Source organism: Sinocyclocheilus anshuiensis, unplaced genomic scaffold, assembly GCF_001515605.1.
Source record: "Sinocyclocheilus anshuiensis isolate Anshui unplaced genomic scaffold, SAMN03320099.WGS_v1.1 scaffold1065, whole genome shotgun sequence".
Lineage (NCBI taxonomy): Eukaryota > Metazoa > Chordata > Actinopteri > Cypriniformes > Cyprinidae > Sinocyclocheilus > Sinocyclocheilus anshuiensis.
In genome coordinates this window covers 171,220-192,371 of record NW_015555804.1, presented here as the reverse complement: position 1 = coordinate 192,371, position 21,152 = coordinate 171,220, and positions in this window count along the sequence as shown.

The following is a 21,152-nucleotide window of genomic DNA, read 5'->3' as shown; positions in this document are numbered from 1 at the left end:
TACTACAGAATTTAACATTTAATTTAATGTTACATGTCGTTACTTTGTAATAATTTGTGAATTTTACCAGAAATTTCTTTACCAGAAATTAATCGATAAAAACATTAATAATTTAGTAACACTTAAATGTAATCGTTAGCTAATCTAAAAATATATGTATTTAAATAACATTTTAATTTACATAAATTTACACTTTTAAAAATATGTTTAAACAGTATAGTATTTAAATATCTGCCATAACAAGAAATGTTTGACTTTTCAGTAGCCAGAATTAAAACATTGGGACAACCCTAATGTTTACTCATACGAGTACTATCAAAATATATGCAATAAGTCTTTTTTTGTTAGGTCTGTCTTTAATGGTGATTCCACAACATGTAATGGTGGCTGTTAGTGTGCATTAGTGAGTGGGCAACTTGACACATGATTGGCAGGTCTGTCTTTGGAGAGGGTTCAGGTAAAGGCTGATCGCTGCCAAAGGAAGTTATGCAACTGTTAACTGATGAATTCCTGATAGATCCTGACCAGCAGAATGAAGTGGGATACTTACAGTATGTCACAAAGCTTCATATCCAGAGCCCGTTCAAGGGGTTTCCAATTGGGAAATTGGAAAGTGTTTTTCAGTGCTTCACATTAGATTAAAATTTGATGAACATCACTAAAAATCGTTTCTGTTTAATGCTGAGCTTAGTTGTAGGTGGACTTACAGTAACATTCAGGTACGTTAGCCTGAGGCTACCATTGACTTCAGGACAGGTGAGCTATGTTGGATTAGTTTCTTCACACTGGAAGGTGGTCTAAGGCTTGGCTAAGAATGTGAAACAGGCATATAATTAAACTGCTTAAGCGGTCGGAGATTGAAGCTAATGAGAAATTCATCACTGACAGGGTGAGAAGTTGGACTACATGATTGGTTTCAAGTTAGCTCAGCTTGATTTGCTTTGGAATGTAGCGCATACAGGCATTGCATTCTCAGAGGTGTCACTATTGTGATGCTTCTGTTAAGTCATTTTGAGAATCTTAAAGGGATAGTTTACCCAAAAATGAAATTTACCCCTGTAATTTACTCTCCCTCAAGCCATCCTACGTGTATATGACTTTCTTCTTTCAGATGAATACAATCGGAGTTATAATTAAAAATGTCCTGGCTCTTCCAAGCTTTATAATGGCAGTGAATGGGTGATATTCCAGTAGAAATCCAATAAACTGCGCCAAGCCGTCATGAAATAGTGATCCGCATGGCTCCTTGGGGCAGTTAATAAAGGCCTCCTGAAGCTAATCGAAGCGTTTTTGTAAGAAATATATCCATATTTAAAACTATATAAACCGTAATCTCTTGCTTCCGCTAACTGGCCGTGGTGTTCCAGCGGATGACGAAGGACGTAGGTGTAGCGTAAGCTCTGGTGAGAATATACTAGTCTCGAGAGAACCAAATTTTGTTTACAAGAGCAAAGGAAGCAAAGTTTCCTTTGTTTAGCAAAGAAAAACCAGTCTCCTATTGGCTTGTATCAAAATCCTCCAACATTTTTCTTTACAAATCCTTATTTTGTACTTCGAATTCATGACCGGTGTTTTGTTTTGCTCTCTCCTCTGCACTTCCACGTTCATCAGTTCTTAACAGAGCTTACGCTATGCCTACATCCTACATTATCTGCTGGAACGCCACTCTCTCGTGAACGTGCGTACTAGTTAACAGAAGCTAGAGATTACGGGGGTAATTTTCAGTTTTGGTGAACTATCCCTTTAAGAGTTTTGTTGTACCAAAATCCTAAATTTATCAGCCACTTTCTTTATTTCTTGCTTTATTCTTGGTTCCAGGTTGTAGCCGGAGGGGAAACTGCAGAGTCAAAATTGCTCACTTGGTCAATCGGGTAACAATTTAATATGCTTTACTAACGCGCTATTTAAATAAAGATGACTTGACTTGATTTGAATGATAAATAGACTTGTTAAATACTATATGTACCAAATATGGTATCTTTATTATGACAGATTTTACTTTCATGGAGCTTCCGAGATGCATCTTTTTGATGCACATTACACAATTGGTCCTGCTAATATGAGTATTTTTATCACCCATATAAAAAATAAATATATGTATAGTTGATAACTCTGTAATGTGATGTGTACAATTAATCAATGACCATTTTAGACTCTTTTTAGACCATCAAGCTCAAAACATATGAATGGGATTAAATGGATTCATATATTTATAAGGTATTTTGTATAATGAAATAGCAAACAAATTGTAAGTGGTTTCTGTTGTTGGAAGCTCTGGCTACAAGCCGAGCTGCTGGAGTCTAGGTCACCAGTTCAGGTCCTTGTCACCTGGAGTAGCGCTCTTATCTGGGCTGTGTTGTCAGATCCTGTCATGACATCTGTGCTCCTATTGGCTGCAATCTAACCTGAAACATGTTGGCATCAGCCTGCCAGAGGTACAGTGATGGGGAGAGAGATAGATGAAGGAAGAGAGTGGGAAGGAGGAAGATTGGCGGAGAAAGGGCAATGGTACAGACGAGACAGCAAATAAGGACAAAAAGGGGGGTCAGCATGGGGACTTGAGATTGGGAATTCAGAGCTTGAATTTTGTTCTTGTGCTGTTGAGAAAATACATGTTGGTGGGATTTATTATGGTCCATGTTATGTAAGATACAAGGTGCTGTTTTGAGTGCTAAGGGCAAGATGGCCACCGAAGTGATCACTGGTCAATTTGAATGAAAGAAAATGCTTGAATGAGTAAAAAAGACTTCTATTATGTTCTTTGCCTACTTTGTCCTTACCAATTAAGTTCTCAGTAAGCAAACAGTTCTGGCTTTGTGAGTGTAAAATATTATGAGAGGCATGTTAAAAATCCTTCTTAAAATAATATTCCAGGTTCACTATAAGTTGAGCACAACTGACAGCATTTGTGCCATATTGTTGATAACCGCATAAAAACTGCCTACAATTTTGACACTTACAATGCAAGTGAGTGGGGGCCAATTTTTGAAGCATTTTTGAGAAAAAAAAGAAGCTTTTAATATTTTGAATTCCTCTTCAGTATTAAGTATTCTCTATGTATGTCAGATGCTACTTGGGTCTTTTTAACACCTATAAAAAAATGCATAACATAATTTTTGAAATGTTTATTGTTGCATTTTCAAGTTCTCAAGTCCATTTTATGCTGTAATGGCATATCTCACTCAAACTCTGCACGGCACATTGATTCGGACATATGTTGAATAATCATTCAGAATGTGTGACTTTGCACTAAAATGTTGAAGAGGTTAATGTGTCTGGAAAAAATATGTTTGCTTTTCATGCAAAGTAGATAACTTGAAATGAATCAGAATGCAAATTTTCACAATACTATGTAAAAATAAAATATAACTGAGCTAGTCTTTAAAAACTGGTAGACAGGCGCTATCATTTTCTGCACAGTTTATTTTAATGCCTGTTGAAAAATGGTGAAACCCTTGACAAATTAGTGTTGCGAAGGGTCACAGGTCATAGTTTTTGCCAGAGAGTAAACGTAATGTAACGTTTACCAAAATGGCCACTTGAGTGGATGAGAAAGACTGTGAAAGGATAAGCAAACACTTAATTTTGTTTATCTAGCAATTATATTAGCATTACAAACAACCATAAGTTGTTAAGTCCTTTGATTTTCAAGTATCAATTGTGTAAAAACTCTAGTGTTGAATTGGAAGGCATGTGACTGTGGTTTTGGCTGAATTTATTGTTATCAGCGTCCCAGGCATCATCCGCCACCCTCTTGTCCGTATTCAGAGGGGGAAGTCCAAAGGTGGAATTTTGATCCAGGCCATAGAGTGCCATATAGCCAGGAGCAATTCCTGCTTTGTCTCCGCTGGCATTCAACTTAAAAATAACTTTCCCACAGTTTGTGTCTCATCCAAATATGGGCTGGTGCAAACCAGGCTGTTGTGTCGGATGGAAGCTTGGGGGTTTGGGGAGCCCCTTTGATGTGTGACTCAAATATAAATGTCCATTAGACAACTGTATGATAGTAACTCAAATGCTTATTTGCCATATAAAGTAAGGCTGCGATATGTGTGATTTGGCACTTGCACTTCTAAAATGACTAAAGGTAATGAGAACTAACTGGTATCACTCCTTTCCAAAATAATTAGTGTATTGTTATATATTGCCTATATTTATTTAAATAGTCTCATATTGGAAATTACTGCAGTTCAAAGCTGTCATATGCCTCAGTACAGTCTCTTGCAGCTTTACCAAACAGACAACGTGACCGTACGCATTTTAAACACATGGGGAATTGTGTGCAACTAATGACGGTTTATCTACATCAGGCTTAACACCATATCACATTTAAATTACAGTCAAAAATAGATTGAATTTTAATACAATTGTAATACTTTTTTTTTTTTAAATATAGGGTGGCTACTAAGTGTGTGTATTATGCATGTTATATATTGTAGATGTTTTTTTTTGTCATATTAAAATATATTTTAAGTTTTAGGTTTTAATTAAGTTCAGTTTATGCAGGGCCAAACAGAATATATATTTTATAAAATCTGTGCGTATATAAAATATATATTCTGTTTGGCCCTGCATAAGCTGAACTTAATTATGACGTACATTTATATATTCATGTTTTTTATTATTATACTGTATTTACAATTAAATATAAAACTATAGATAAAGAATGTATATTCAGATTTATAAATAAATATTTAGATTTACTTTCATATATTCAAAATTAATTAAGTTTATATTTAAAGTATAACTTTATACAACATTTATATATTTATATTTGAAAGTATACAGTTATAACAATATATTTGGATTAAAGTAATGTATAGATTGACAACTTTATCACTCTAGTCAGATTTCATCACCCTAGACTTTGAGGTAGTATGCACATTTTTAAGCCGTCACACAAGTTTTTAAAGGGTTGCATAACTTGTGTGCCCTGTTTTTGGTCTTTTTGTGTGTGTGTGTGTGTGTGTCTAGTGGAGGATCAAGCAGTGACCATCAGGTCCAAACCCCACAGGTAGCCTTTCAGAGAGGTTGTATAGAGATGTACCAGAGCACAGATAATAAGTATTGATCACCGAAGAATGTACCTTATTGTTGAGTAAAGATTGTTCACATAAAGAGTAACACTACTTCAAAAAAGGGTGTCTGTGTAAGTAGATCCGCCTTCTATTTTGTGGAAGATTTTTGAGCCCCATTGTAAGCTGAGGATGATTTTAAATGTGTGGCTAAGATAAACTTTCCCATTGTCATTAATGAGGACAGCTAATACTGAGTGACAAGTGCATTTGGAGAGGGAGAAAAAAGAGCTGTTAAATTTGTCAAAGCAGATCATTTCAACTGAGCAAACTTAAGGCCTTTGGGGGGTGTTTTTTATTCTCATGAAGCTGTAGCCTTGAACCATTTTCAAAACATACAGAAAAAGCAAAGAAATGCAGAATCTCGTCTATTTTTGCTGTGTCAGAAGAAATTAGTTTTCAGTATCATTTTGGCATCTTCAGAAATCTGTCACTAACACTGATGTGTATACCTACCTTTTTCATAAATCGTTTTAGTCTTTTTTATGGATTTCTAATGCCAATGACTGATGAAAGTGACAATTTTGCAGTAGCATAAAATCATCAAAACATTCAAAGATAAGATGTTCGGTAAGATTAAGATTTTTTATTTTTTTTTACATTTCGTATGCTCACCAAGGCTGCTTTAATCTGATACAGTAAAAACTGTGAAATATTGTGAAATATTTCAATTTTAAATAACTGTTTTCTGTTTTAATATAATGGCAAAGCTGAATTTTCAGCAGTCATTATTCCAGTCTTAAGTGTCAAATGTTTCTTTTGAAATCATTGTAATATGCTGATTTGGTACTCAAGAAACATGTATTATTATCAGTGTTGAAAGCAGCTGTGAATAGAATGAATAGAAAGTTCAAAAGAAAAGCATTTATTTAAAATAGAAGTCTTTCCATAATAAATGTATAAATGTCTTTACTGTCTTTTTGCTCAATTTAATGCATCTTTGCCGAATAAAAGTATTTATTTATTTAGTTTTTTTTATTAATATTGTATTGCCTCCAAACCTTTGAACAGTAATTTATAAAAAATTAAACAAGTTGTTGTTAATGTTTGTATTAATGGTTTGTGTAAATATTAGACATATTAGATCCGTTTTTAAACACTACTTTCATTTTAAGTCCCTAGTTTTCATTGGAGATGAGTGAAGGTGTTTGCAAAAACATTAGAGAGTAAAAATTTAGTCATGCTCATCACTTTTATAACGTGATGGGACTTTAAAAGCTAAATCTGTGAGCAGCTCATGAGGTGAAAGCATGCTTAGTAATTTGCATGTAAACTGCAATGTTAATACCACTGTGTTTTAAAATGTCAACAGACCAGAATTTGACACTCACCTTATGATGCAACAATTCACCTGTATAGGGTCCTTGAATGGGTTTTCAGCATGTAGAAAACATGTTGCATTATTTGTTGTTTGTGTTGTGTTCTAAATGCATGATTTATGTTTTCAGATATGTCCTAGGATATCAGTGTCAGCTCACTCAACTTGTCAACTAATATTTTTAGCATGTTTCTCAGTAACAAAAAAATCTCATGAAGCCTAATCTCATGAACTGACGATAAATGTATTTTTAGCCTTTTGCTTTTCGCTTTTTTCAATTTCCATTTTACCTCTTTGCAAAGTTCTCTACTCGCCCCCTGTGGCACCTCTGACACTGTTCGCTAGTTTATGCCAGTCGAGCTACAACAGATGCTAATGCAAAAGCCACTGTGTCCCTTTCAGTGTCTCTCTGCTACATTTCCACAGCTCCCAAGTCTCTGCCCTTAATTCAGTCTGTTAGGCTATTCATGTGATAACTATCTGAGGAGATAGTGCTACGAGAGAGTTCTTGCGAGCAAGCCATTCCCTGTTCATGGACCCAGTCACTTTTGCTAAGAGCTAACCGATATCAAACTAAGATGAGAAAACTGTCTTATCTGATCTCAGCTTTTTCTGTAAAGTCGAAAAAAAATGCCATTCTTTGTATTACAAACCAAACAGAAATACTAACCAAATCAACCTCAGTACTTCTTTTTATTACGTCCCTGCCTTACCTTTCATACCGCGGCTTTGAAAATTGATGCCCATTTGGCAGATGCCAAAGCTCTTAGCCGACACATTGTGCAAGAAAATATGACAGGTCTTAATTATCAGTAATGAAGCAGGAATAAGCTGCACACTTAGATATAATATACTAAACGACCTTTCAGGGGCTAGGAGTGATGATTAAAGGTATCCGTTTCATGAATCATGCCTCATTTAGTCGCTAGTCTTTTGTGTTGGCTAATGAGCGCGGAGCGACGTTTTTAAGTTGGACGTGTAAATGGTTGGAAAGTGTAAAAGCTGATTAAACTGATTTAGTGTCTTGAGACAAGTCGAACATTACTTTAGTTTAGAGGAAGCTGCCGTCTTTATCGCAGGTTTCGCATAGAGCTGATAAGGACTCTGCAGCTGTCTCATGCTGTTTATTTTATTAGCATGCGCAGAGATTAGCATAGCCAAGGGAGAGAAATTGTACTTGGCTCTTTGTATTCATGTAATGACAGTCTTTAAATGCAGTATTAATACATTATTATTGTGGAAGTAGAGGAAATGGAGGAATTGTGAATTGCTAAAGGCTAGCATGCTAATCTTTTGATCTTATCTGTATGTTTCTGTACGATCTGCTTACACCCTAGTGACAGTTATGTTTAGGGGTGGACCTTCATGCTGACTTTTTTCTAAAAATGTTAAATTTTTCACATTAATACGAAATCATCACCTTGTAAAATAGTTATGTTTTCCTGTAAAATCGGGTTGGAATGCCACATTTAGGCTAACTTCACTGGGGCAGGTACCTGTTGTCGGCTGCTTTCCATGGGCATCAATAGTGCAGTGTTTGTGAATAATGTGGAGTCGGAAATATTGTAATTATGAGTTCCGAGCACATGAATGATTCAGTGAAGTCGTATTTACTAGTGGTAAACTCAGAATTCTAAGCTGTGATGTTGGAAGGGGCATATTGATTTGAAACATGGCTGAAACACTGATGTGTAGTATAGATATCTTTATCTATAATTAATATACAGTATAGAGATCAGTGAACAGAAAGCAAGTCTGTAGTCAATGTAGTTAACCACTCAACTTTCACAGTTTTCTTTAAATAGCTCAAATGCTGTATTAGAAATGAATTTTCATCATTTTCAATTCTGATGTAGTTATTTGGGTTTATTGTTCTCAATATAATTCTTTTTCATTGGTTAGGAAACTTCTGTGTTATATTTCCAACTTAAATGCTTGACATGTTGTAAAACTTTTATGTAGCAATCTGTTAACTCGCCTAGAATATAAAGCACCAAAATATGCTATGGTAAAATAGTATTTATTCAGTTTCTGGCTGAACAGTGTTGTTTTTCCATGACTGGAAAACACTAGCTGAACAATTAAGCCTGCGTTGATTAAGATGTAAATTATTTTTAATTAGAATGTAAATTCTTACATTTATATGAAGACATCAACTGTCAACGTTCCATGTGATATCTGTTTTGTTTTTTCAGCCCACCGCCTGAATGAAGCTTTCATCATTCATTTATGATGCTAAAACAATTTTGCTCTCCCTTTTGTTCTTCGATTCCTGCGTTCCCTTTTGACATTACTTTTGTTTGTATTGCCACTCGCATCCCATGCAGTAGTGCCTTGGGACTCCAAGGAAATTTGGAATGAAAATTGAGTTCATTCAGTGTGCACCAATTACTTCTGCTGAATATTCCTCAATGCAAATCAAGCCTGTGCTCATGAAAGGTCCACATGTATTTGAAATAATTAATTTTCTCCTCTTTGGGAAGCTCGCGCCAGAGCTTCTAATGTTTTATTGTGTCTTTCATCATACACACGCACATACGCACACACAGACTTATTCATTGACAGTCAATATTTCTGTTGTCTGTCAATTTCATTTCCATATTTATTGTGGGATGTAGATCATGCAGTAAATTTTAAACACAACGAGTGAAACTGGCATCGTAGATGCTCTGGGGACTGATGTCAGCTTTAGCCAGATCTGAATCAGGATTATTTGGCTAGGTTAATAAATGTTGGCTGTCTCAGGCTTTGTTTAGTTGAGCTACGGTGCACGTGTTTAGGATAGAGAGTGGGGAGGTGGTGTTGACTCCCTGGCTGAACCCAGGGCCCGAGCTGGAGAAGAAGAGCCCCAGGGTGGATGGCCCGATCAGGGTTAATCTGGGCTGGGGCCTGCCTCTAAGCCTTCTGGAGCTGACAGGGTGAGAGCCAGAGGCACCCTCTCTTTCCCTCACTATATGTGGCCTTGTTTTTTGAAACTGTTTGAATGTATGTGTGTGTTATTTAAGATTTTTGATGTCTCTATTTTAAATATTGTTGTAATGTCCAGATGATAATACATGGATGGATGGATGGATACTGCCTGTATCTATATCTCTCTGTCTCTCTGTCTGTCTGTCTGTCTCTCTATCTGTATGTCTGGTTGTCTATCTGTCTGTTCGACATGTTTCTTTCTATCTGTCTGTCGGTCTGCCATTTTTCTATCTGTCCGTCAACCATTTTTCTGTCTTTCTGTGTATGTATTTGACATGTTTCTGTCTATCTGTCCGTCCAACCATCCATCCACTGTCTGTCTGTTTGTCTGTCATTTTTATTTATATTTGTCTGTCTGTCTGTCTAGATGGATGGATAGAGTTTTATTTATCTAACATTTTGGTGATATAAAGCATACATTGCCATAATGTTCGGCTCTATTACCAACTTTTAGAAGCAATTTAGTAGTATGTTTTCCCTTAGCTTGTAGTAGTAGTGTAATATTGTTTACATTGAGACATTTCCTCAGATTTTTAAATTAAACTTTTGATGACCATGTTCCTCATGATGCTACTTACTGGAGTTTATCTGATCTTATTCGGTTGGTGGTGGGCGTTGCAGTTTCTCATTACTTTTTTCTCTCTATGTGTGTGTGTGTGTGTGTTTGTGTGTGTGTGTGTGCGTTTGGGATGTGGCACAACCTTGCTTTTGCTCTTCCAAATCCCTCTTTGGCCCCTATAAGCTAACTTGTTGACTAACAAGTTGTGGCTCTTTTCTCCTCTCGGCACTTGGTTCAAGACAACTACTTGAGACGGGAGGGGAACATTTATCCTAGAGGCCACTTGTGGCTACTCAAGCAGAAAGACATAACACGCTCTCTCTCTCTTTCCCTCTCTCTCCACAGCATTCCACATTTTTAATGAGTTTCTTCACAAACACTCTAGGGCCGTCTATTCTCTCTCTAGTACTGGCTAAAAGGGGATTTGTCTTAATTAAGGCCAGACATGCATGTTATAGCCCACTGTGCCCACACATTACTTATTAATCCCCTTTAGTTTGCAAAAACTGATGATGACCCTAATTTAATTTTTTTTTACATTTTTTATTAACTTTTACATTTTGTCACGTATTGAACATATATGCAAGCAGAAAACATTTTTTCTCTCCCTCAAATTTGGCTTTCAAAGGGTTTTTGTTTCAAAGTTTTTCAAGTCTCTTGAAGTGAGATTACCCCTTCTTGTTTGTATTTGTGTGTCTTCCTTTCTCCCTCCTTTAAAAGAACTGGTCCTTTATCTGTCCCTCCGCAATTACTCCACGTTTCTCTTCCATGCATGCGACGACGCTTTTGAAATGGCCCTCTTTTCTCTTTCCGAGCTATATTTCATTGTTGACGCTAGTGGGCTGTGTCTATGTATTTAGAGGGTAATTGGTGGGAGATACAAGGAGCCAGTGAAGTACATCTACTTATCTCACTTCTCTTTTTTAGCCCGCCCGAGCATCTTGGTGAGTGGGACAAAGCGCCCATAATGTCTGTTTTATACCTAGGTGGACAAACACAATCAAGGGCTGGTTCTGCATTGTCCTCACCGCTGTTTGAAATAGTCTCCGAGTGCATCGTTTGTGCCAGGGCTGGCTGTGGGCCCTCCAAGACGGCAACCTTTTGAAAACCCCCTCCCTCCTGTCGCTGAATGCCATAATCTAATGATTTCACTTACACCTCCCTTATTTAACACTGTCATGGCAAGCAAGGAATCAGCCATTTATAATTTACATGTCATTTGCTGCCTCATATTGTGTGAAATTTAATTACGGCCCCGCTCCGATTGTGGCCGGTGCTCGTTTGTCTCTGGCGGGGCTCACAATGCGGCATTGATGTGAGCCGGGGCGGCGCTGGCTGTGTCTCTTTTTATCTCATCACCTTCTGCTGTAGCCTTCAAGTCTGCTTGGTCCCTTCCTTTCAGTCCTTTGTGAGGAAAATGAGAGAAGTTGACCCCTCATTTTCATTTAAAAATCCAGAGGCCATCATATAAAAGATTCACGTTCTTTTCAAAGGATCCCATTCAGGGCTTTTAGTACAATGGAATAAACTGATATTTTTGTGCACAGAAAGCGATTACCGCTCTTAATCGTGCTGTAAAGATTTTCAGAAACTTTTGACTATGAGTGAATGCGGCTAGTCACAGGTGTCTGACTAACTAACGCAGATGTTGTTCGACGTTTAGTGATGTCAAACAACTTTGTGTGTGCATGTGTATGCAATGGAAAACCTCAAGGGAGGGAGGGTTTCTTTTCGGGCTCTGGCCTTCAGAATCTCTAATGGCTTATTATTCAACATTTTAGTCAGTTTCTGAAAGTTTCCTTTAAATCAAAGGCGCCGCCGCACTGTAATTGCAGGCTGCTCGGCCTCCTGCGGAGCAATTCATATGACTGTAATCCACCTGACAACTCAGACTCCGCTTCGAGCTGGCAGCCGGCCCGTTTCTCAGCCAAACACTAAAGTCTGAATTAGGAGGATGAAGAGGATAATTATTAGATTCAGAAACAGTTTCCCAGCAAAGAAAACTGTTATTCACGGCTGGGAAATGTGCTTATGACATTGGTTGTAAAGAGTGGTATTGGGCTTTGGTGTATGATGTCACAGAGAGGAGAGGTTTACTGAAAACAGCAAACTGGAACGCTAATGGCCGAGGCCTTTGTGAAAGGGTGTTGAGAGACACAGAAAGGGAGAGAGAAAGGGGCGAAGGAGCGCTGCTTGGGGTTGGATTACAAATCAAAGATTGCTGAAGTGGAATAACAGCATTCCACTGAGTGTTTGATGCTCACGTATACATTTCTCAAAATACTTTACAACACTTTTACTTATCCCACACCAATCATTGGTTCACTGTATTTGTGTAAAAATGTTAACAAGAAGCTGTGGTTCAGAGTTACATACATTATTTATTTGCAAGGGCAGATGTTGCACGGTTCATGAAAAAAGTGAAATTTCTGTACAATCTAATGATTGTTGCCAAGCAGGTTTCCTTTAGTACTACTCTCATATTCTGTCATTGGATGGCCACACAGGTAGCCCCGCCCCAAACTCACAGTATTGGTTGAGCCACTGTTGCTATGCTGAAGCTGGACTGATGTTTAAACAAACAGAGCAGTGTTTTGATAGTGCCACTGTGTTTATACTACAGGTCAGGTTTTTTAAGAAATCATGATATTCATCAGTGACATGTTAAACTGATCAGAAGTGACAGTAAAGACATTTATAATGTTACAAAAGATTTCTATTTCAAATAAATGTTGTTCTTTTGAACGTTTTATTCATCATAGATTCATGAAAAATCATGGTTTCCACAAAAATATTTAGCAGCACTGCTATTTTCATCATTGATAATAAGAAATATTTATTGAGCACCAAATCAGCATATTTAATAATTAATATAAAATAATATTTCACAATATTACTGTTTTTACTGTATTTTTGATCAAATAAATGCAGCCTTGCTGAGTAAAAGAGACTTTTCAAAAATATATTAAAAAAAAACTACCAGCCATAAACTTTTGAATGGTGGTGTAACTGCTGGTAAATATTAGGCTGGAATAAGAGATAGTGTTTTAACAAAGAAATATTATATTACCTTTAAGTTGTTCTGAAAACGTAGAATGAAAAAAAAAATCTGGGGAAATTTTAATGAGGCAAATCAGATTCAGTGACATGCTGGCACTTTATACTTGAAGATGTATGTAATCATTTCAGAGCCACAAACCCATATCCAAAAAAATGTTTATTGGTTTTCCCTTTGGGAAAATTAAGCATTGAGGCGTTAAACACCATTGATTTTTTATGTTGAATCTCATGAATGCAGTCTCGCTTGCCAACAACATGCAATATCCTCTGTGCAGCGAGTCATTTTACAGTAAATGTACCCAATAAATGGCAGTCAAAGGTGACACTGTAAATGTGTTTTCTGCATGTGCTGGAGGCTTTGTACGTATAGGAAACATGTCACAATCACTTTCATGTCTAGTCACTAGTCCCTGCAGGAATTTACTGGTTTAATCTGCACAATTAGTCCATGGTTATGACAAAAATATCATATTTTCTCTTCATCATCCTTCCATAAAGAGAAACAGGGGTTTTGCAGTAAAAAACAGGCAGTGTTATGTGAGAGAAATGCTAAATGGTGTTTTTGTTGGGTGAGGATAGTGACTATGAATATATTACCCAGAGGGCCCTGATAGCCATTGTTTGGCCTCAACTGGTTAAAGTTATTGAACAATAGACTTCAGTGTCAAGAATACCAGAAAGGGTAAGGGAGGTTACTATTGACAACACCATCTCTGCATGTTAGGTTCAACGTAGCAGAAGTACAGATGATTGCTGCTTTGCATGTGAAGGATATCGATTGCAATTTCTTCTTCTTTCAATCACACACATGCTATCAGAAGCATATTATAATCTTGTCTCCTAACAGACCTTCTTTCTGAGGATGGCATGATAACCGAAACATGACCTCCCCACTGTAAAACAGCAACAGACCTTTGTGGTCTCTATAGTTTCTGACAGGACTCGCAGTCACCTCCTTGCATTGTCTAGCTTGTAAAAACCGTCACTTCTAGAACCAGTTTGTGCTCTGAAAAGCCAAGAATAAACAAAACATCCATGTAATGCATCTCCTCGCTGTCCTCAACATAAGATAATATCTTATGCATCTTGCTATGTACAAAATGTAGGTCATGCAAATAGAAGTGTTGTTTTCTCTTTTTTCCTTCAGAAATGCACTTGTTGCACCACTTGTGGTGGTGGTTTCTGGCTTGAAAATAGCCTGTTTCTGATTCCCTCAAAACCAGTTCTGAACTACTAGTGACACCTTTCTTCAGAAATCGCTTGATTGCCTTATGAATTTCGTCAGAGTGGGATTGTGACTTCAAACCTGTTGCCTGATGAGAAGGAAAGTGATGCATAAATTCATCTTTAACATTTTGTTACATATCATATCTTGCTGTCAGACACATTTTTCATGTTGCAAAGCTTTCTTTTCTTTTTTTACATGCCAGTAGGATGTATTTTGACGTAGAGCCGTTATATATTACTAAAACAAACAAGCCTAGCTCGCCTTGTGGAACAAATCCTGTCTTGTCACGATCCTGTCTAACTTAGGTCATCGGACCACGACAGTGACCTCATAAAGACTAGATTAGCATTGTATTTTATGGCTAATTAACCCCAAGCCTACATCTTAAGGCTGGATCTACACACTGATTCTGTTGCCGGTGAAATGAGGTGCGTTGCTCCGTGTCGACGTTAACAACGCTGTCATTAAAATGCTTGTTTCGGTTGCAGTTATTACATGCTATATCACACGCTTTTAACAGAGATTAGCATCTATATGCATTTTACGTCAACATGCACAGAAAGTGTGACTGAAGAGGGTTAGATTGGATTTGTCCTATGAATATTCATTTTCATAAACTCCCCTCATTAATATTCATGCATTCTCTCACATACAGGTCCTTCTCGACACCTGTTTAAGTGTTTAGATGGCTTTCTCGTCATCTTTTTCAGCAGTAAAGTGAAAAATGAGAATTGAATTTATATATTACTATAACCCACCTTATTGTTTTATTGCTTGTTGATAATTTGAGGAAAATACATGTATACATATGCATTTGTTTTTTATTATAGTAATTGTTTTTTTTTTTGTTATATGAAATTATGTATATTGTTATTTATTCAAATGCAATAATTATAGTAATAATAATTTATATGGTGTTTTTTGTGCACTGGATTATGGGATGTTTGTGTATATGTGTGTGTGCTCAGTGTTAAATGTAAATAGCCTTCAGATCTGTTGTCAACATTCATCCCATTGTAACATTCACAATGCCTGTATGTTGCTGATATATTACAAATGACCTTTTCATGCAGGCAATCCTCAGAGAATCTGTTTTTCTGAGCAATAAGAAGAGAGCAATGTGCCCTTTACTGTCTGATTGGCAGACAGGTAAATATTTATAGAGTTGTGTGCTTCTCCATTCAGCTTCCCGATCCATGTGTTTGTGTTTTTTGCATATGGGTATTACAGATTTAAGTAAGACGACATTCATTGCCTTTTCTATTAGTATGTTTGATTTAATTACCCTCTCACCTTTAGAATCCATAGCACCCGAAGAACTTAATTTACCAGTCAGGATGTTTTAATGTAGTCTTGAAGACTGTTCCACCCTAGTAAAACATCTGCTCAGGTCTTGTTCCTGTGTCAGGAGTGCAGAGTCATTCAAAAGTCCCGGGGAACAATGGCGCGTAACTCTAGATGACTCAGGGCTTATGGGCCGGCCAAGAGATTTTTGTGTTTTTAACAGTAGGCTTGAATTTCGGTTGAAGATTACTGCCAGTCAGAGTTGGTGGGCCAGGCACAGAGCTTGGATTGCTGAAAAACAAGCTTAATCATCCCCTTCAAAGGAAAACCAAGAGCACGCACAGATGTCTAGATGTGTCTCTGTATGGCTTAAAAATGGCTTAAGTATGGTGTGAGTAAATAAATGTATTCAAATGTAAAGGTATGTAAAAGTAAAACAAGTTTCACAGAAGTAATGCAATGTACATTAATCTTTATTTAACTTTTAATCTGTCTTTATTTCATGACTTTTTGTCTTTAATTGACAGTAGGGATGCACAAAATATCAGTTCCATGTCTGCTGTTGGCAGACATATATAGTATAATATGTATATTTATATAGAGTTTAATATTAATAACACTAATCATTTAATAACACCATTAAATGTAATCTTTAGCAAATCTCAAAATAATTATTTATTTGTCATACTGTACATTATAATGTGATGCTTCAATTCACTTGTAGCATTTAAAATAACTGATTTTAGTTTTTAATTCGTTTTCTTTTCTCGGTTATGGGTCATAAAATTAAAAAATGTATCAGTATCTGCCTGAATTTTTTGGACTGACAGAATAGTGGAAAATAGTCAGGAAGATGGAAGGAAAAATGGAATGGGACTGGTTCAAGACTCAAACCTGCATGTCCATGTCAGCAGCACAACCTGTTTTGTGAGCATTAACCACTGTACCACAGCTCTAACATGCATATAAATCTTTCTTTATCACATTTAATGCTAATGCTAATTGTGTCAGGATTCCTTATTTGCTAAACGTGTTCCTTATACATTTATCCTTATAAGTACCTTGTACATTTGTTTTATTAGCCATTTTTGTTTTAATCATCCTCACTAGCATGAATGTTGTGTGGAAAATGTCCCAGGAACCAAAACAGTGACAGGAATTAACACCTAATACTACTGTCATTAGTGACTCTGGCCAAAGCTTTGGAATTCCTTTGATGCTGTTCTTATGGTAAAGGCCGTTTTGCTAATCTCTGTTTGAGGAAGTCATGGTATTTGGGTCACAAATTATTCACTCACATTAGTGATATAAACTCCGCTAAACTGCAAGTTGTTACTCCCTCCTGATATCCCGCTAACACGCGATCCTCACGCTCCTGCAGTGTTTTTGTTGAGGGATTTGTTTATGTCACGACCAAAAACATGTGTTTGGGGCAATCCACTGCTGAGCCATCAATAGTGTAAAGATAAAGTTACATTCTAGTGAGACTTGGGCCTGAAGTTTTGGCTCTAGTAGCGCAGCTCATTCATTGTTAGTGTTGTTAGCGTAGCTGTTTTTGTTATGATGATCTGCTATTCATGCTTCTTCTTCTTCTTCTTCTTTTAGCCTGGTCTGAGTGAATGTTTAGAGTGGCGAGGTTTATTTGAGAGGAGAGTTGGGTCTTTGCCCCATCCCACAGTTGCAGGTGGGGGGGTTGGTTACAATAGAGAAGCACTGCCATGCTGCCATCGCCATGATGGGCTCTGGCTCAGAGGACTGTGTCCTGGTCCAGAAAGACGCCGCTTTCTGTCTGTCTCACTGACTGGGGTGTCCTGAGACAGGGAGTCAAGGGTGAGGTGTATAGACTAGACCCCTTTCCATCTGCTGAGTGTGTATTTGTGTTTGAGTTGAGCTTGTGTGCAAATGTTTACATGTGTCAGTAGTGGCAGAATCACGGGTTCTCCATTGTATTGTATTATATATTATATTATATTATATTATATTATGCAAATTAAGTGTTTTTTTTTTGTTTTTGTTTTTTTTTAGAAATATAGTAAAAATTCAGGATATGGTACCGTATCGTATCGTATACATATCATATATCATATCATATATCATATTATCCAAATTAAGTGTAATTTAAATTTTATTTTTTTAAATATAGTAAAAATACACTTCTGCACTTCTGGGTGTATTTGTATTTAAGTTGACCTTATGAGTGAATGTATTATTGTTATTATAGAAATGTAGTTTATTGTATATTTGTATTTATATAATATATTTATATTTATGTTTAATTTTTTTTTATTATTTTTTTTTTATTTAAATGTTGTAAAAAAAATATACGCAATTATTTTTGTTATTTAGTACATTATTACATTTTTTTCCAATTATTTTAAGTAATTTTACTGTCCAGTATTAGTTTCAGAAGCATTTTTTTTTTCAGCAGCATTATTTTATCTTTCTAAATTATATCTGTGTTTCTCCATTGTTGAAAAGCAGCAGCTGCCACTGTCTGTGTGTTTTATTTAATAATTGTGCATATGTGAGTGTGTCATTCATGCTCAGCATGTATGGCCTGTTGTTTCTCCAGCTCTTTTTGCCAGCTGCTGTCACTTATCTGTCCTGCCTCTTACAGCATTGACACTCATCCCACTATCTGTTAAAACCTGGCCGGGGCCAGCCAGCTTTCACTACTGTAATCAACTGTAGGATTTGTGAATGGAGAGGTAATATGATTAAACACATTTATAGGTACAAAATATTACCAAAATCCTTTCTCTGAAAATTCCACCTCTTCAACATAATAAAATAAGCACAAAGAGGATGCCAGAACTCAAGGTCACTCGCTTTCCCATGCAATTTGAGCACAATGCTGTATTTAGGAAAAAATACTGTTTCGCAGTTTTGCAAATTTTAATTGAAAAAAAAAAGGCTTAATTATAGTTTGTACTTGGCCTGCATAGAGATGCATTTTTTTAATTGTATGATATTTTTATGCACATTTGTGCAACTAATTTTAAAAGCTTACAAACAAACCTCCATCATTCATCTCAGTCATTTATTGAGAGACTGTTTGACTGAATTCAGCTCATTCTTCCACTTTAGGTGAGCTGAAGTGTCACTTCACCCGCTGACTCTGTTCACAAGTGGTCGACCGCGAGGCCTCTCAATAAAGCTTAACCGTGCTAGTTCATTAAGAGAGCGATAAGTATCAGTATTTGGTCAGCAGAGCTTGTCTCTGCAAGTGGGCATCGAGAGGAGGGGTTTGGGGTTTCTGAGGACGTGTGAAGTGGCTATTACTCTAAATTACAAGCTTCAGTATAAAGCACTGGCAGGCAAAGGATACACACACTCATACAATGCAATGCTGAAGCATTATTGTTCAAGTACCAACAGCCACTTGTCTTTTCCCCTCTCAGACAGACTGATAACCCTTCTTTCTGGAAGCCTGGATTTACGCACAGGGCGTTCATTGGATAGCCTCCCACTAAATTAATAGCATTTTAATAGAACATACCATCATTATAAACCTCATTCAGTGTAACGAGTCTCAGTTTTCATCTCTTCTTTGATTTCCTTCTTCAATCTTTTTTTGAAGCATGCACAAAAAGGCTAATTGAGATTCAGATGCTTTATATGAAGTGGAGTGTCACATTGAAAATCTGGAATGTTCTTTTTTTTATTAGTATTGTTTATTGAAGCTTTAATGAAAAAAATCTGATTGAAATTTTATATATTTTATATTATATCTAAGTATATAAAATTTGGAATGTTCTTTTTTACTATAATTTTTTTATTTGCTATATTTTATTATATATTACAACATATATTAAGTTATTTTATAAATATATATAATCTAAAAATATATGAAGATATATTTTGAGATATGTTATATAATATATAATATAAATATTTATATAATAGTCACAAATAATTGCAATAAATATTTTGAGATATATTGAATATAGAAATAAATTATATATATATATATATATATATTAGGGATGCTCCGATCAGGATTTTTGCAGCCGATACGGAGTACCGATTTCTTGTCATGGTGATCGGCCGATTCTGATGCTTCAAGCTTTATATAGACGGTTTGATCAGGCGCACGCGCCTGGCCCGAAGTTAACTTCCGGTCTGTGTTTGATATATTATTGTTCTTCCATGTTATTTATATATTATTATTGACATATTTATTAAAATTCACTAGGAATGTGTTATTTAATCATCAATTGATCAGTATTGTTCTTCCCTGTTGTTTTGTTTTGTTTTGTTTTATTTTATGTTATGTTATGTTATGTTATGTTATGTTATGTTATGTTATTTTATTTTATTTAACGTTTTAGTTATTATAATGTAAATTAATTATAATTATTGAATACGTATTTATATATATCATCATATTTTGTTTTATATTTTATTGTTTTATTCTTTTAATATTTTAGTTTATAAATATATTTCATTTTGCATATTTTATTATATCTTGTAATTTTACAGTTTAAAATGTTTGGTTTTAAAACTACAGTTGGTTTTAAATGTTAGTTGTAAATTTATAGTTTTAAGTTTTACTTTGGGGCTTTTTGCCACTTCATTGATACCGCAGGAGAGGACAGGAGGTGATGGAGAGATAGGGAAAGTGGAATCATAGGCTAAATTTGAGCTTGTGTCTCCCAGATGAGCAACAGAGCTCATGGCCTTGTGTGCAAACCGCTAGGCCACATCTCATGGTTTCTTTTCATGACTGTCCACTGAAATCTTTTGCAGATGAACCTAAATTAAAGGTCTGTTGTTGTTTGTTCCTCAGCTGGAGAGAATAAAGTCTTGCCTCACTTTCAATCAGAGGTATGCTCCACCTCTGAAGTCCTCTTGTGACTAAACATACAACCAAATCAACTCAGATTCTCACAGCCATGTACATGGAACAGACATATCTAGGGTTTCCATTTCGAAGTGTGTTAAATGTGATCGCTGCAGGCTGAACGCGTGTCCCATCACAAGTCTCCTTTGCGTTGTGCTCACTGGTGTGAAGACATACGCGACAAGGCTGATTCTGACCAGCTTTCATACATGGATGGCTTATGTGTACTTTGGTTAACTTTTGGTATGTATTTATGTATGTATAGGTGTTCCTGTGGCTCAGTGGTATTTTGAGCCACTGGGATTTTGTATGCAGCTTCCAAAAGACAAAAAATAGCCGATTAATATGTTCTATATTTAATACATACTGGTAAAAAATGTATAGCCTGAATGCACTGTAAGTCGCTTTGGTTAAAAGCGTCTGCTAAATGCATAAATTATTACAATTATTATTATTATTTAAAATAAGAGAGAAAGTAGGATTTGTCGTGCTTTTGTGTAAGAAACGTTGACTAGGTTGTCAAACTTTCTTTGGCACTAATGCATTCACTAGACATTTACACTGATATTTTCAGTTGTTAAAAATGCACTTTTCAGACCCTCAAATTAGAGTTTTTTTTTTTTAATCTCCCCTATATATATATATATATATATATACACACTAAACAAAATTATAAACGCAACATTTTTGTTTTTGCCCCCATTTTTCATGAGCTGAACTCAAAGATCTAAGACTTTTTCTATGTACACAAAAGGCCTATTTCTCTCAAATATTGTTCACAAATCTGTCTAAATCTGTGTTAGTGAGCACTTCTC